The 18,030-nt window shown below is 37.3% G+C and overlaps 1 long non-coding RNA gene across 1 annotated transcript in view; it reads right to left on the bottom strand.

Moving 5' to 3' along the window:
• Window positions 1-6,411: 6,411 nt before the first annotated feature.
• The window catches only part of LOC125258028, a 90,745-nt gene continuing 79,126 nt past the window's right edge, over window positions 6,412-18,030 (bottom strand). The window contains exon 3 of the long non-coding RNA XR_007182496.1: window positions 6,412-7,676. This is a non-coding gene — a long non-coding RNA (uncharacterized LOC125258028). The remainder of the gene's footprint in view (window positions 7,677-18,030) is intronic.

Below are 18,030 nucleotides of genomic sequence, written 5' to 3'. Positions count from 1 at the left end.
ATTTGTCCATTATTTATTTCTAAAGATACACGACAATGTATAAAGGGCTCCATTACCTTCTATGTTACATTATGGCCCCGTAGATACAGTTTTTGTAAAAATAGGCTAACGATTGCGTCATAACCACTCGACTCTCTGTCGCACAGTAGAGAAATTACCGTACAGACAGGAGGAGAAGCTCGCAGGCAATCGGGGAGATGTCAAGAGAGATGGCGTACTGGCGTTACATTTTAAAATACTATACAAAATAATTAATCAGAATACTTACTCCTGCTTACTCACGCCAAAGAACTCCCCGCTCAAGCTCGCCGTCTCTGCAAGTCTCTCTCTGCCGTCTCTGCCGTCTCTCATTTAATCACGATGGCAGTTTTCACACACAGCTACTAGAAGATTTACATCTGTCAGACAGGTTGCGGACGTCATCAAGCTTAGTTTGAGTCTGCGCGTCAGAAACGGAAGTGCTAAAAATCGCTAAAATGGGCTTCACTTGTCTCAATTGAGTTCCAATGGGGTCGCTGTGTCCATTTCTTTTACTGTCTATGGAACTAAACTGACGACGGTCTTCTTCTACTACTACTTGTTACTGGCTGCTCACTCCTTAGGAGTATTACCGCCACCTAGTGTTCAAGATGAAGTGCTGGCATAGCCGCGCTAAACTTTGTTTACAAGCAGGTGAAGGCGTGTGCGCTGTATGTAAAAATCATTATTTGTAAATATGTCGGCAGATTTGGACGTAGATGAAGACTTGAATTTTTTTAACCAACCTTACTTATTCGAACCTGAATACACAGACACTGTAAAATTCACTGTATCATGTATTATGTTTTTTTTTTATTTAATATATAGCCATATACAAATAAAGACAAAACTAAATGAGTGTATCATGACTTTAACAATTACCACAAACTGCTTCCACTTACCTTGGTCTGTATAAACAAGTTGGGCACAGCTGTTGATTTCAGTAATCTTTTTTGTTGAACTGATTTGAAGTCGTCTGGAGAGAAATGTTCACTGCACAACTTCATGTGCTTGACGAAATTAATCGGTAAATTAACATCCCGTTGAACAGCCAGCAGCCATAGATTCAGTCGCTCACGATCATTTGATGGGAAACGGTGAAAGGTAAGCCGTTCATTTTGTGGCAATGTTAAGGCACCTTTACGTTTACTCGTTAGTTTTTCACGATTCGGACATCCAGGAAATGCACACTTTCTAACCATTGTAAACAATTACTTAGAGCGAGACCAAAAGCACGATCAATGTCGAATTCTAATAGCTTACATACAGCGCGCGCGCCACCTGCTTGTAAACAAAGTTTAGCGCGGCTATGCCAGCACTTCATCTTGAACACTAGGTGGCGGTAATACTCCTAAGGAGTGAGCAGCCAGTAACAAGTAGTAGTAGAAGAAGACCGTCGTCAGTTTAGTTCTCGCGCATGCGTCATGGAGCTACGTCAGAGGCCTACAAGAGAGAAAATGAATAGTTGAATAATGTCGTTCTTTTGTTTGTTTTTTTTCGCACGAAAAGTATTATCGTCGCTTGAGAAACGTACGGTTGAGCCACTGTAGTGGCATGGACTATTTAAACATTTTCTTCACTGACTTACTGGACGGACAAGTTTGGGCCCCCTTAAAGCCAATGGAGGTGTATTCCACCGCTCATATTTAATCACAAAAATATTAATTTGTGATCCGAAGATGAAAGAAAGACTTACATGGTTGTATCAACATGAGGGTGAGTAATTACTGACAGAATTTTCATTTTTGGGTGAACTAACCCTTTAAAGGCAAGCGCGAGCTCCGTGGGCGGGGAGCGTGAGCATTTAAAGGGGCCGCAGCCTAAATGAACATAATGTATATACAAGTATAATGTGATTAAATCTCACCATAATTAACATATTATACACTATTATCCGATTAATTCTCAAAATAATTAATATATCATACAGTTCAGTTAAGCGCGATTTGCTGTAACATCAAAATCAAGTTGAATTGTGCGATATACAGCTGCTTGAAGTTTACATCGGAGTAGACTCGCTCCCTCGGACAAAATCGAGGGGACGAGGGTTGTTCCATATAAACTTCCCTCATCCACTTCACGAAGTGGAACAAACTTCAAAATGGCGGCAGGGATTCCTCCGAGGGGAAGTGCTTAGGGAAGTTCGTGTGTGGAACGCAGCCCAAGTGTGCTGCACACATCCTGAAAAATGAAGCCAAAACATTTTGATCACCCCCTGGTGGCTGGTTGCAGTATAGGTCATAAACCCCGCCCTCTCCATGTAATTAAATGGGACGTGAACCAAACTAAAAAAAATCCACTTACACTTTAAATGACTTTTTTTACAAATATGGTTTCTGTCATTTTAGGTAGTTCTTAGTAATGTAGTTCGTATATACGGGAAGAAGGAGGCGGGAACCGAAAGTAATGCCGGCAGACCCTCGCAGACGTCTGCCGGCCACACAAACATAATAAAATATAAAATAAAGTCCAGGCCTGGTCCTCTCTCGTCCTTCACTGTCGTCGCTCCTCCTTTTATGCTTCCGGAGCTCCTCCGTGAGAGACTCAAGGCCGGTGCACCTCCCAGGTGGAGCTCATTAACTCTCGCGCCACCGGCCTTGCGCCGTTCCCTCACGGCTCTCGCCCGCCCTGGTCGCCACATTCTTATCATGCAGATGTATGTATGCACAAGTGTTATTTTTTCCAATGGGTTTTTTTTTTTATTAAAAAGGGGTGTAACATCATGATCTACAGCGATTGAGTGTGGGCGGGACCTTGATACTGCAGCTCCACCTCAGGATAACTACTGCGCAAACTTGGGCTCCAAACAGCTCTGGGATATTAAGGCAGGAACACACCAAGCCGACGCCGAAAAAACTGGTGGCAACGAAAGCAGACTGGGGGGTTGGCTCACATCGGCAGTGTCTGGGTCCAAAGTTGGCCTGACACACCAAACTAACACTCGACAGCCGATGGCCAAGTAGCATGTCTGTTCTGCGCCTGCGTAAGATGAAATGCCTTTCCAAACCAGTAGGCGGCAGTAGCTGAAAAGCCAATCAGAATGATCAGATGGCCCGACGAGCTCCGACGCCAATTCAACATGTCGAATCGGCCAAAAAAAAGCAGACGAGGACCAACTTCAGCCGATGGTGCAAGAACACACTGAGAAAACTTAATCGGCCGATGAAGAAAAACTGCCCGATGGCCGACTAGTGAAAGCCTTTAGTGAAAGAAGTGGAGATGCGTCATCCATCTTTTTTTTTTTTTTTTTTTACAGTCTATGACTCTGACTGGTTGGCTGGACCAGTGTGCTGTAGTTAACCGCTTCTAGCATATTTGGGAAATGTCACGCCCCTTTACCATAGCTGCAAGATTCAACATACTACTCAACCAAGCCTCGCCCACTTTTGTTGCATATTCTTTCAGTGGGAATTATTTCTGACATTTATGGTCAACATCACCTGACACAAAATACACTGAAAGTCAAGCAGTAAACAGCCCCTTCTCTCTGCTGCTTATCTAACCCTGCTTTAACCGTACAACACCATCTCCAAATCAGATCAGATCAAACAAAAAGCCACTTATTGAAAATGAAACCAAACAACAAAGCAAATTCATTTCATGAATGCTAGAATGTCTCGGCTGAAACGAATCGTGACGGATGATTTTGTCATGAAAAGGAAACCAAAAAGAGCCTTTATGATTGACACAATCCTCGTTTGTACATGTAAAACCACCCAAATCCAATATAAGGAAAGAGAGACACAATGACGGAAAGCCACCTTTAAAAAACAACTTCCGCATATGATGAATGGCTATTTGCACAAGCAGAATGAAGCATCATTAAGACAGAGGTCAGGCGATGCTGTTTGTTCCTCCACAACATAACATGTACGCAGCAACACAGCTCAGAAAATACTTAATGAACCATAAATAGTGATCTAAAGAAGCTGTCTTGTGACGTACGGCGTGTGGCTCTCTGCATTGCGGCTGTGGGCTGTTTGCATCTTACCAAGGGTCACGCGGAAATCTGATGGTCTTTTTTCTTTTGTTTTCTCTTCGTCTTCCTTTTCACCTCTTCTGTTTGTTTGATTGTTTATTTGCTTTCTCTTTTCTAGTTCCCAATATATTCTCTCTCTCTCGCTTGTTTTTGCTTTTAATATAATAGAAATATGACGTCTTTTTGGTTCGAAAAAGCACAAGGCTGTCCGCCTTCACATTTTAGTCTGATTCCGCCAATTGTTTAATGTAAAAAAAATCCATTTTTCCATGAACAAATCCCTCAGAGATGCATCAGCAAATAGAACCCCAAGGCCACATTCGGAGCCAGCAGCATTAACTGATGGTCTTATTAGCGTTTACAGCCCTCTGTCGTTCTCAGAAGTGCCATGACAACATGTGTACGTCCTAATGGGCATCTGTATCTTTCTATGATTGCTCCCAGTGACTGCCAATCAGCTGAAACTCAGCAAGAGCCTTAATAAGTACAGCGGGCTATTTACCAAGCACCGGGAGCGGAGTGACGGATGGGTCATAAACGCGTACCTTTCGGATCCATCATATGGAGATTTTCGTTTGATCGCATGAGGGCTGCCTTTATTTGCTCTCCGAAGAGCTATGGGGCATAAGTGTCAGGTCTGAGATGAGATCCACGGAAGATACGGATGGAGATGGAGCATGTTTGAAGGCTTTTTTTGCACCACACGTTTGTGTGTTTTCTAAAAGGGAGAGAAAAGCGAAACGCCGCCTTTGTGTGTGTTTGTCGCGCCTTGAGCGAATCTCCTCTGGGCCTGTCATGGAGTTCCTCCGGCAGAACACACAGTTGGTCCTGTGAGCTGCACTATTGATTTGAAAATTACTGGCCTGCATAGTCACACCATCTGTTCTGTTTACTGCAAATGCCAAGCAACATTTCCACAGCGGGGAGGAAAAGCTCTCGTTCTTTACGTATCTTACGAGCGTGCTTGTCTGTTCGCGGTGAAAAGTGGACAAACAAGCCAAGTGGACAAAGCAAACACGCATATATTGAAGGGGTCTGGGGTTGTTTGCTTTTATATTAAAGATCTGTGATGCCGATTTTATTGCATTACAATACAAAAAAAGCTGTTCTCCGATTTGCTTTGGATATAAATGCCTGCCAAACGCATAAATGTAAATGCATTTTGATTATTTGTGCGGAATGTTTTTTAGAGGGTCCTTTCAGTGTTTGGACATACAAAACCACAATGTTTTTGCACAAAATACACAGACAAAGGGTGAATAAGGCCACACATTCACATGATCTCACTAAAAAGTGACTGTGCTGTAAAATGTGCTTATTAGTAGGGATGCATAATATATTAAGATTTTTGAGGCGATTTTGGAAGCAAATAATATCTGATTTGGCTTATTTTTTCTTGCTTGATTTCGCTTTTAATATGATAAAAAAAATATATATATTTTTGGTTCAAAAAAGGACAAGGATGTACACTTTCACGCTATAGTATCCAATTGTTTAATATATATATATATATATATATATATATATATATATATATATATATATATATATATATATATATATATAAAAAACACAATGGAGATATAATTAATTTTTAAGTTTTATTAAGTGTTAAAAATGAGATTTTGTGGTTTTTATAATCAATTAACACTGCTTTTGTCATTTTTTACAAGATGGACAAAATTTGTCACCAAAAAAGTCATTCGGTTTAACCAAAATTTCAGTTTTACCGAATGACACTTTTGGTTATACCGAATGACGATATTTTCAAACAATGCTAACAGGCTGATATCTAGCTGGCTAGCTAGCAAAAGGACAATCAAACATTTTATATTTAATAAAAGTTTTTAAAATATTACAACATTTTTCATATTTTATAGCGGAATGACCTGATGTTTCGGGACATGCGTATGATTAAGTGAAAACATGAATTTTTCAAATAGTTAAAAGAGAGTTAGTTACTTTGCCTCATGGCCATGTGATCCTTTGCAGATGTCTGAATGATGTCACATCCTGTCACATGATATTGACCGCATGACTTGATCCAGAATGGTCCCTTTATATTGGTTACTCCAATTGACATCAATGAAATTCATTTTTCCGGACATTCTTTCTCATAACAAAGCAATGACTTCTACACATAATTTTAATACCATTTTGCACAATGTTGATATATGATGCTATAAAATCATGCCAAAATAAAAAAATATATATATTTATTTCATTTTAAGATATTTTAATCACAAATGAAATGATTGTATTGGCCTTTGGACGGTTAAACCGAATGACCTTTTGACACTTCAAAATATTTAAAATACATATATGTGCAAAATATAATTAAAAACCTTTTGGATTCAATAAAAGATATATATATAATATAATATAATTTATATATTATAGATTAATCAGCAAATAGAAAAAGGGAAAAAGAAAAGATTAAAAAGGGCTCACATTCACATAAGATCACTAAAGTGTGTGCAAATATGCCAATTTGTTGGGATACAAGAATATTAATGTTTTTTGACGGGATTTTGGCATATTTTTTTAATTCAAACTCTTTTTCAATTCATTTGAATTAATTATGATTTTTTCATAAGTTAAAATATTTTGATGAATGTAAAAATTCAGATTTAAATGTTTTTTTTTAAACAGAAGACATTATACTGTACATTTATAATATTGGTCAACATTGGTACATCCTTACTAATTATGTGTTGTAATTATTATGTATGTTTTGTTAACAGCAATTAAAAAGTAAACAGCAAAAAAAAAGTATTTTTATCAGTTAAAAAAGTATTTTGCAGTTAAAATTGATAAAATTCCTCATAAATGTATGCAACACTGCATACGATAATATTATGACTAGTTTTCAGAGACTGTATCTTTTATTTAAGTTTCTTACTGCACTGGTAGTTTTTTACTTTTAGATAAAAACTAAAACAAAAATCCTAACATCTCATGCAGTGTTCAGTCTCAAGTAAATCGATCACGTTTTATCGATTATTAGATACTTTTAACGGAAAACCAAAGACTAATTAAGTTGCAGTGTAAAGACCAACAGTGTCTTAAATCACGTTATTTACATAGTTAGGCCACAAGAAAGTTCATGTTCTCTATGCAGCACACACTCTTGACCGTGTGTTATGCAAATATGTTGTGTGTGTGTGTGTGTTTGTGGACGTGTGTGTCGTCTCTGTCACTCTCTCTCTCTCTCCTTGTGCCCCCTCCTCTTTCAGCAGCAGGCTGGCTTGTTATCCGCTGGCGTGAGGCGGAGTGTGACAGCGTGATAATCCGTGCAGATATGTGCCGCTGACCCCGAGATGTTCCTGCCTGCTGAGAATACTGGGGGAACTCGGCCGTCTCCCACTCTCTCTCTCTCTCTCTGCCCCTTTTTTTCTTCTGCTACAAATATTCCAGCGGACATATGCTTCCCCAGTTCACTGCAGAGCTTATGGTGTTTGTTAGTCCGACACATCCAGGCTCAGGGTGTGTGAAAGTGATTTGATCTTCCGCTCTGGAAGCTTCATTACCTGGGTCACAGTCCGACTCTGCGGCTGCGAGGTGTGATGCTGGATCTCCAGCAGGTGTGTGAAGAACCGGAGCGTCATTGACACCAGGCCTCACTGACTTCATCTGACACAAACCGGAACTGCTCCCGTTCTGAGAATGTGCGACAAATCTGAAGACGATCAAGGAAAATTATTTTAGTCTCTCATGAATTCTACATGATCCACAATCATCATTTATCAAGTAACCTTTATTTAGATAGCACTTTATACAATACAGATAGTTTCAAAGTAGCTTTACAGTGATAAACAGGAAAATAATAATTCATTGATGCAAACAGAATTCAATTCTGCTGTAAAGACAATATTAAACAGTCATTATTTAGTTGAAATCAGTTCTGTGTTGATTCAGTTTGGTTCAATGTGTAAAGTTCATCAATTATGAGCTCTGGAGAAAACAGTGATGTCATCCTCCGCTCATTTCAGTTCTCATTCAATAGTGTCAGTGAATTAGTAGTGGCCAAGCCGGTCAAAACATGTTATTGATGGGAATATTAGCTAGTAGACCCGGTTGGGTTCTGCTTAGCCGAACTGGTTAAAGATAAAACACAATAAACAAACAAGGAAACATGTTCCAAATCCATCTTAAACTCATATGAGCTGTTTTTCCCAACAAATCAGTCAAATCACTACAACACATACTAATCACCAATAATAATATACCAAAAATGTGCATATTATTGTCAGCGCTGCAATTAGATATTCAACACATTTAACACAAAATAATTTAAACTCAGTGTGAAATTAAACCCTTATTTATTAATTTTCTCACCCTAACAAAAACAACACATTATCAAAAATATATACTGCAGGATAAAAACATGCTAATATCATCAATGTCTGGACACTAACATGATGGTAATAATATTTAAAAATCATGTAATATGAATGAGATAATAAAATAGTAGGCTACTGTGGTATTACCACAGTATTGCCATAAAACATGTGTGTTTGTGTGTGTGTGTTCTTGTATACATGGTTTATGAGGACACATATGTGTATAATGACATGGGTATTACAACGTAAACATGGTTTATGAGGACACTTCCTGTGTCCTCATAATCCAAATGGCTTAAAAAACATACTAAACTGTGTTTTATTGAAATTCAAAAAATGCAGACAGTTTTCTGTGATGGGTAAGTTTAGGGGTAGGTGTAGTGTAGATAGATAGAATATACAGTTTGTACAGTATAAAACCATTACGTAAACCACATATACAAGTGTGTATGCGGACAAATTGTGCAAAAACACAATATGATATAATACCATGGTATTTTATTTAAAGGATTAGTTCACTTTCAAATTAAAATTTCCTGATAATTTACTCACCCCCATGTCATCCAAGATGTTCATGTCTTTCTTTCTTCAGTCGAAAAGAAATTAAGGTTTTTGATGAAAACATTCCAGGATTTTTCTCCATATAGTGGACTTCAATGGGCACCAAACAGTTGAAGGTCAAAATTAATTTCACTGCAGCTTCAAATTGTTCTACACAATCCCAGACGATAAATAAGGGTCTTATCTAGAGAAACCATCGCTCATTTTCTAAAAATAAATAAAAAAATAAATAAACATTTTTTTAATACATTTTAACCAGAAATGCTCATCTTGAACTAGCTCTCTTCTTCTCTATTAGAATTAGTGTATTACTGCCCTCCACAGGTCAAAGTTTGAACTAATTGTTATATACTTGCACAAGCATATTGTATATGACAATTTAGTTCAAACTTTGACCTGTGGAGGGCAGTAATAAACTTAGCAGTGTCTACACTGCTGGAATTCAAATAGAGAAGAAGAAGAGAGCTAGTTCAAGATGAGCATTTATGGTTAAAACGTATAACATTTTTATTTTTTATTTTTTTTAGAAAATGAGAGATGGTTTCTCTAGATAAGACCCTTATTTCTCATCTGGTATCATGTAGAACGCTTTGAAGCTGCAATTAAACTAATTTTGACCTTCAACCGTTTGGAGTCCATTGAAGTCCACTATATGGAGAAAAATCCTGAAATGTTTTCATCAAAAACCTTAATTTCTTTTCAACTGAAGAAAGAAAGACATGAACATCTTGGATGACATGGGGGTGAGTAAATGATCAGGAAATTTTAATTTGAAAGTGAACTAATCCTTTAAGTACTTTAATTTATATATACCATGATATATTGTAATCCTAAGCAGTAACAGTACACTACTATATAAATAATCAAAGTATCATGGTGTTACCATCTGGTACCATAAGTCAACCATGGTACTGCCATAGTATTTTTTTTTTTAATAGTGCCAACAGCCCAGCATCACATTTCACACATTTCTCTAAAACATGGGCTGAAACTGGCATAAAACACTCCCAAAGACACAAACACTCCTCTCCAGAAGAAAGACATATCCAGAGCTCCCTCTTATGGCCACCAGCTGTGTCGAGCAGCAGGTTAAATAAATCCCCTCCCATCCGCTCGTGAAAAGAATGAGAAAGAGGAATGAAAATCCCCCCTCGCTCCAGCCCCGCTGAAATGCCAAACATCCAGAGAGAGGCTGCGCGAGCACCTGAGATCCACATTACAGTACCTTCACAGACTGCAGGCCTTACCCAACATCTGTCCACTAATCACACACAGATGACAGTAATGTTAATTAAAGTTAATGTAATCAAACTCCATCCATATGGCCTTGTCCCTGATTAGTAAGAAATGCTTTTTTATCCTGCTGTAACTTGTTAGATTAGCGCCACGCTTCATCACAATGATGTCTGGAACCAAACAACGCACAAATGGCCATATTGAAAGACTTTTGAATATTAAAGTAAAAACACGCGCAACACCAAACTGTGAGCACATTTAATAAGAGTTGTGCAATTAATAACTGTGAGCATATTTAAGGCCTATATGCAGCTCAATGTAGTATTCTTACTATTTTAGATGCAACATTATTATACATATTCGGGTCAATGACGTGACGGGTCATTTTTTTGTCCAAAGGCCTTAATAATAATAAAAAACAAAGATATAACATCCAAAGTATGTAAGGTAGTACAACTTGATTGCTTTTATCGAATCCAAAAGGTTTTAATTATTTTGTGCTACATATAAAGGTATTTTAAAGATTTTGTAGTGTCAAAACGTCATTTGGTTTAACCGTCCAACGGCCAATACAGCCATTTCATTTGTGATTAAAATATCTTAAAATGTAAAAAATGTATATATTTTTTATTCTGGCATGATTTTATAACATCATATATCAACATAGTGCAAAATGGTATTACAATTATGTGTAGAAGTCGTTGCTTTGTTATGAGAAAGAATGTCCGGAAAAATGAATTTCATTGATGTCATTCGGAGTAACCAATATAAAGGGACCATTTTGGATCAAGTCATGCAGTCAATATCATGTGACAGGATGTGACATCATTCAGACACCTCCAAAGAACCACATGGTTGTGAAGCAAAGTAACTAACTCTCTCTTAACTATTTGGAAAATTCATGTTTTCACTTGCTCATACGCATGTCCCGAAACATCAGGTCATTCGGTACAACTACTATAAAACATGGAAAATGTTGAAATATTTTAAAAACTCGTACTTAATATAAAAGGTTTGACTGTCCTTTTGCTAGCTAGCTAGCTAGCTAGCAAGCAAACCAACTAGCTAGCTAGATATCTGTTAGCATTGTTTGAAAATATCGTCAATCGGTAAAACTGTCAATCGGTAAAAATTTTGTCCATCTTGTAAAAAATGACAAAAGCAGTGTTAATTGATTACAAAAACAACATAATCTCATTGTTAACACTTAAAATTACCCTTTTATATATATATATATATATATAAATAAATTTTATTATACTTTATTGAACTATATGTAATTTTATTATATAATAATATATATGATAATTTATTTAATTATATAATTTTATTGCTGTTACGTTTACAATTAGCGAATGCAAATGTCAAGAACATAATTAATAAATAGATATTTAAATATATTATAGATACATATATACATTAAATATATACGTATATATATATATTAAACATAATAATTAATAATAACCAAATATTAAATAGCTATCAATAATATTTTTAATTTATAAATTATGTTATTTTATATAGATATGTATTTAAAAAAAAAAAAAAAAAAAAGCAAGATCTGGAAATGTTGTACGCCAGACTTGAATTTGTGTTACCCACACTGAAACCAATGTTCAATGTGTCACATGTGCTAAATACATAGGATACCATGACAAAATGAAAAAAGTAATTTGTTATTTTATTTGCATTTCATATTCGTAACAGTACATAACAGTATTCATAACAGCAAATATGTAATTTTTTCAGTTTCATATTGGAATAGTTGTTTTGCAGTATCTTTTAAAGTATACAGTACATCATGTGGATTATTATTTTCAAAAAAAGGATGTTTTATTAAAACATGTAAAAGATACATTCAGTAGAGTTTTGGAACTGGAAATACAGATTTCTTTTACACTACACATCAACTTAGGCTTTCCACAACACAAAGCGACAACCAGTGTGGATTACACACGGCCTACGGGTTACAAGCTCCCGATCGCCTACTCTGAGAGGGTTTGCCAGGATTTCTGCAAGGACACCCACTCTCTGACTACAGAAAATATTGTGCATAACCGTGTAAATGAAAACTGAAATCATTGAAATGCAATTACGGCTAGAGAGAAACAAATAAACACATCCTGTGTGGCACGTGTGTTAAAAGCAGTCGAGCAGGGAGATTTATGACACGGCTGGTGAATTAGAGCAGCCTCGAACCAGTGGCCTGTTGAATCGACCGTCCATTTATTGGCCATAGAGAAATGAGCCCCTGCTCCCCCGAGCTGTCAGTAAATTTAGGACCTCACTGGGATTGTAAAAGACTGCGTTGCTTGTCATTGTGTCATTAGGCTATTATGAGCCTTTTTCAGTCAGAGAGTTTAAGATGTCTTCTTTGAGACCTATATTGATCGAAATTATGCTGAATTAAATTCAATAGGGGTTGGTAAGGCATTTTGATGTTTTTTAAAGAAGTCTCATCCTCACAAGGTTGCATTTATTTGATAAAAAAATAATATTATGAAATATTATTACAATTTAAAGGTCCAGTGTGTAATATTTAGGTGGATCTATTACATAAATGCAATATAATATACACAACTATGTTTTCAGAGGTGTATAAAGTCTTTACATAATGGACCGTTGTGTTTTTATTACCTTAGAATGAGCCATTTCTATCTCACACCGCAGGTCCCATTACATGGAAGTCGGCATTTTGCACCGCCATGTTTCTACAGTAGCCCTAAATGGACAAACTGCTCTACAGAGCTCGTTTGCTTGACTGGCTACTCTCAGCTGTATGAGATGACGAAATCGTTGTCCTGTGTCGGCCACCGTAGCTTCTCTATGTGCTTCGAAAGGGAGGGGTGAGCGGTGGACTGAACCGTTGGTTGCAATTCGCAACCTCACCACTAGATGCAACCTTTAAAATGTTTTCTGACAAAGCTACATTTTTTAGCATTACTCTAGCCAGTCACATGATCCACATGAATAATATGATTATTATTTAATTATGATTATTTGAAGACTCAAGAAACAATTCTTACTATTATCAAATGCTAATAATAATTAATAAAAATAATAATTAATTCATCATATTTTTTTTTTTAAAATTTTTTTTTTTCTGGATTCTTTGGTTCAAAAGAACAGCATTTATTCAAAACAGAAAAATGTTGTAACATTATAAATGTCTTTACTGTCACTTTTGAACAATTGAATGTGTTGTTGCTGAGTGAAATAAAATAAAATACTTAAAAATGATTAATTAATTAAAATTAAAATACTTGCTTCCGATTACTTTCAATTCCAACACAGAAATTTTAAAGCTGAACCAATAAGTGTAAACACTGGCTCTGTTGTACTTTCAAACCAACCCAACATAGCAACATTAGTTCAACCAATAGTGTGAGTTTGGGGGTGGGACTATCTGTTTGGCTAACCAACAGCAGAAAGGAGTTGAAAACAAGTTTGTTTGAAAACAAGCACAGAAACAGCTTTAATGTTGGATTCTAATTACATTATTTTCTAATTACATTACTCTTCATTCCATTTTACTTAACCTTTTCTTTTCCCTTGTTGTTTTCTCCTGTCGCATGTTCTTATTTAAAGGCCTAATGGTTAAGGCAAAAGAATGCATAGATTAGAGTAGCCTACATCTGGGTCAGGTCCCTGCATTTGCGTGCTGACAAGACGAGTGACAGATGATTGACTTCTGCAATTGATGTTCATTCCGTTAGTGCTACGTGGCTGAGCCCTCAGCTGGGTTAATAATGCCTTCAGTTCAATCAATAGATGGGAAGATATTACTAAACAAACATCTCTGTTTACCAAGGAACAGTAAAACAATCACCGCAATTTGATTTTTCGGTCATTACTGCAAATGTTCTTGTCTCTGCCGCTCGCCGACGGTAATGTGGAGATTTAGAGTAATTGGAATCGATGAGCACGTCGTTGCACACAGAGTCTGTGCTCAATAGCTTCTCTCAACAGACTAGATGCACACGTACCGGCGTGCTACAGATCACGAGGTTGCGCAATCGGCGCAAACCACCACGTTCGGTAAAGAGCAATTAAACAAAGCAAATGTTTTATATGCTTCCCGTTGGCCTAGTAAAGTAAAGTAGGTCATCTGAACTTTTTAAACTAAATGTATTATTTCTGAAATGTATTTGGCTCAAGATCTCCAATGACCCTTAGCACTGCATCAAGATGGAAAAAAGAAGCGAGAAGAAAAAAAACGTTTTTCCACTCAGTCGTCCTGGTGTCTAACGTGCTGGGTGCACTGATGAGCTAATAAAACCGACCAAAGTTTTGGACCATTTCTGAAGATGATTGTGTGTCTGTAGATGAGGCTTGGTGCGAGTGTGACACTAAGATGCCCCGGCTCATTAGGGGGTGGCTTCTCTACCCACCTCCCCCTGTAAGAGGTGGGGGCCGCCTCTATGCCCGGGCCCCCATCATCTACAACTCCCTTTTGTTTCTTAATGTTCAAAATCGATTAAGAGATGATCTGGCCCGGCAGCTAATTAAAAAGGAGCAGGTGCCAGAGTGTAAACAGCCGTGGCGCCAGGAGCTGACATAGAGCGGCACAATTATTCATCCCAAACGCTCAGACCTCATAAAGGCGAAAAGGCGCAAAGACAGACTAATGGAGACTGACTCACCCTCTAACACACTCACATTCTTCCTAGGAGTCTGGAGCAGTGTGAGGCAAGACACCTTAAATGACAGTGACGAGACTGAGGGAAACACATACGCCTCTTTAGATCATTCCTGCTATTCTAAAAAATAGGGGTGTAACAATACATCGGGCCAGCAATGCATCGCCATGAAACTTTATCTGTTGCACGTGTCTTAAAGGGGACCTATTATGCCCCTTTTACAAGATGTAATATAAGTCTCTGGTGTCCCCAGAATGTGTCTGTGAAGCTTCAGCTCAAAATACCCCACAGATCATTTATTATAGCTGGTCAAATTTACCTCTATTTGGGTGTGAGCAAAAACACGCCGTTTTTGTGTGTGTCCCTTTAAATGCAAATGAGCTGCTTCTCCCGGCCCGCTTTCCAGAAGAGGGCGGAGCTTTAACAGCTTGCGCTTCGGTTGCTCAACAACAACAAAGCTGGAGAATCTCACGCAGCCAAAATGAGGATTGTCAGTAACGGTGTTCAGCCTTACATTGTTCGGATACTGAAGGAGAGACTCAGGAAGAAATTAGCACTTTTAGAATGAAACTGGACATTTCTGAATGAATAGTAGATAAATTTATGAAGTTGATGTGGAGTTGATTCAACTCAATGACTAGCATGTGCCATCATGTTAATCTTTTGTGCAAATCCAGCATTGGAATGACTGTTTATGGAGCAGTCCGGCGAAAAATGACGGCAACACTCTACTACAACAACTCTTCCTCTTCTCTAAAGCAGCCCAACATGGCCTCACCCCATTTGTTGCGTGTTCTCGGTGGCGGGGTTTATGTAAATTTTAGGGTTAGTGATGTTACTAACCCGGGAAGAAGCTTGTTGTAGTCCCTACCAGCCGTTTGTTGTAGTCTTGAAAGAGAGAATTCTTTAAAAGAAAATATCTCCCTTTGCATTGAACTTTGAGCGTTGTAACTTTGCAGACGTTGTTTATGCTCAAACAGCAACATTACACACTAACTAAAGTTACTTTACGCTTGAGGTATTTTCAGAGAAATGTTCGTTACATATTTTCTTTGCATTTGTGAGTTAATAAAAATGTAACTGGTAGTGTAAAAATTGGCACATAATATAATATCGATATATTCCCCTGATTCAAATCGAATCATAATCGTATCGCTGATTTTTTTGAGGTATCGACAAATATCGTATCACTGGCTATGAGAATCGATATCAGATCATATCATGATGAACTGTCCGATTTACATTAAATATCATAAAATGATAGTTTATCCAAAAATGAAAATTCAGTAGCACTTTATTTTACAGTCCTATTCCCCATGTACATAATAACTGGGTAATAAGGTACTAACCCTGAACCTACACCTAAACCCCTGTAGTTACCTTGTATTGCTCAGTATTTTAATAGGTAAATACACTATAAGTACTAAGTACACGTACTGTAAAATAAAGTGCAACCGAATATTCTGATTTACTCACCATTCATGCCGTTTCAAATCTCTATGACTTTCTTTCTTCAGTGGAACAAGATGTTGTTAAAAATGGCCTTTGTCCATATGATGTTTGGACCCCAAGGTTCTTCATAATACTTTCTTCCAGGTGTTTCTTCATTTATTGGTTTCTGTAAAACTATTTTTTTTTTTTAAAGGTGCCCTAGAACTTTTTAAAAAAAGATTTAATATAAGTCTAAGGTGTCCCCTGAATGTGTCTGTGAAGTTTCAGCTCAAAATACCCCATAGATTTTTTTTAATTAATTTTTTTAACTGCCTATTTTGGAGCATCATTATAAATGAGCCGATTCAGGGTGTGTGGCCCTTTAAATCTTGTGCTCCACGCCCCCAAAGCTCGCGATTGCCTTAAACAACAACAAAAAAGTTCAAACCGCTAATATAACCCTCAAAATGGATCTTTACAAAGTGTGCGTCATGCAGCATGTCTAATCGCGCAAATACAGTGTTTATTTGGAAGTTTACATTGATTCTAAATGAGTTTGATAGTGCTCTGTGGCTAACGGGCTAATGCTACTCTGTTGGAGAGATTTATAAAGAATGAAGTTGTGTTTATGAATTATACAGACTGCAAGTGTTTAATAATGAAAATATCAACGGCTCTTGTCTCCGTGAATACAGTAAGAAACGATGGTAACTTTAACCACATTTAACAGTACATTAGCAACATGCTAACAAAACATTTAGAAAGACAGTTTACAAATATCACTAAAAATATCATGTTATCGTGGATCATGTCAGTTATTATTGCTCCATCTGCCATTTTTCGCTGTTGTTCTTGCTTACCTAGTCTGATGATTCGGCTTTGCAGCTCCAGACGTTAATACTGGCTGCCCTTGTGTAATACCTTTCATAATGTTGGGAATATGGGCTGGCATTATGCAAATATTGGGGGCGTACACCCCGACTGTTACGTAACAGTCGGTGTTATGTTGAGATTCGCCTGTTCTTCGGAGGTCTTTTAAACAAATGAGATTTATATAAGAATGAGGAAACAATGGAGTTTGAGACTCACTGTATGTTATTTCCATGTACTGAACTCTTGTTATTCAACTATGCCGAGGTAAATTCAATTTTTGAATCTAGGGCACCTTTAAACAAAACATGTTCCCAATTTCTTAGGAATTTTGCTGTAATTGAAAATGGATTCCTCAATGCAGGGTCATAGAAATGATCTAAAAAGTGGGCGGGGCACATTATCATCAGCATGTCTCATGAATATTACTTAGGCAAGGTGTCATCCAATAGTCCTGCTGAAAAACAGGTGAGTAATAGCCATGGTTGCTACCACCAACCAAAGTCTTTTTAAACAGCCCTTTTTTCCTTCCCTAAGTAAAACAAAATTTTATAAATGAACACACTCTCAATCCCTCATTGAGTTTAGACTAACTCTAATGTTGCTAATAAAGTCCTTTTACAGAAATACTTACTTAAGTTAGAAGACAGTCATTGATTTTTGTAAAATGATAGAGTTTGAACGGTAATGCATAACAGGAATGAACAACAGCACTTTGTAAGCGTGAGTTTGGCCTGTTCTTCATATTGTCTCCATCTCATTATGGCGGAGTTATAATAAGAAACAATGCTACCACGCTGGGCCGGCACATGTCACTGTGTTACCAGAGCTATCTCCATCTTATTGACAGACAAGGGAAGGGACATGAAATTTCATTAAAGTGTAACATAGCAGAACATAAATCAGTGCCTTTGAAAACACACATGAGAGTAATAGACAATGGAATAAC

The sequence above is a fragment of the Megalobrama amblycephala genome, linkage group LG22, assembly GCF_018812025.1.
Source record: "Megalobrama amblycephala isolate DHTTF-2021 linkage group LG22, ASM1881202v1, whole genome shotgun sequence".
Lineage (NCBI taxonomy): Eukaryota > Metazoa > Chordata > Actinopteri > Cypriniformes > Xenocyprididae > Megalobrama > Megalobrama amblycephala.
This window is presented reverse-complemented; position numbering and strand designations above follow the sequence as displayed.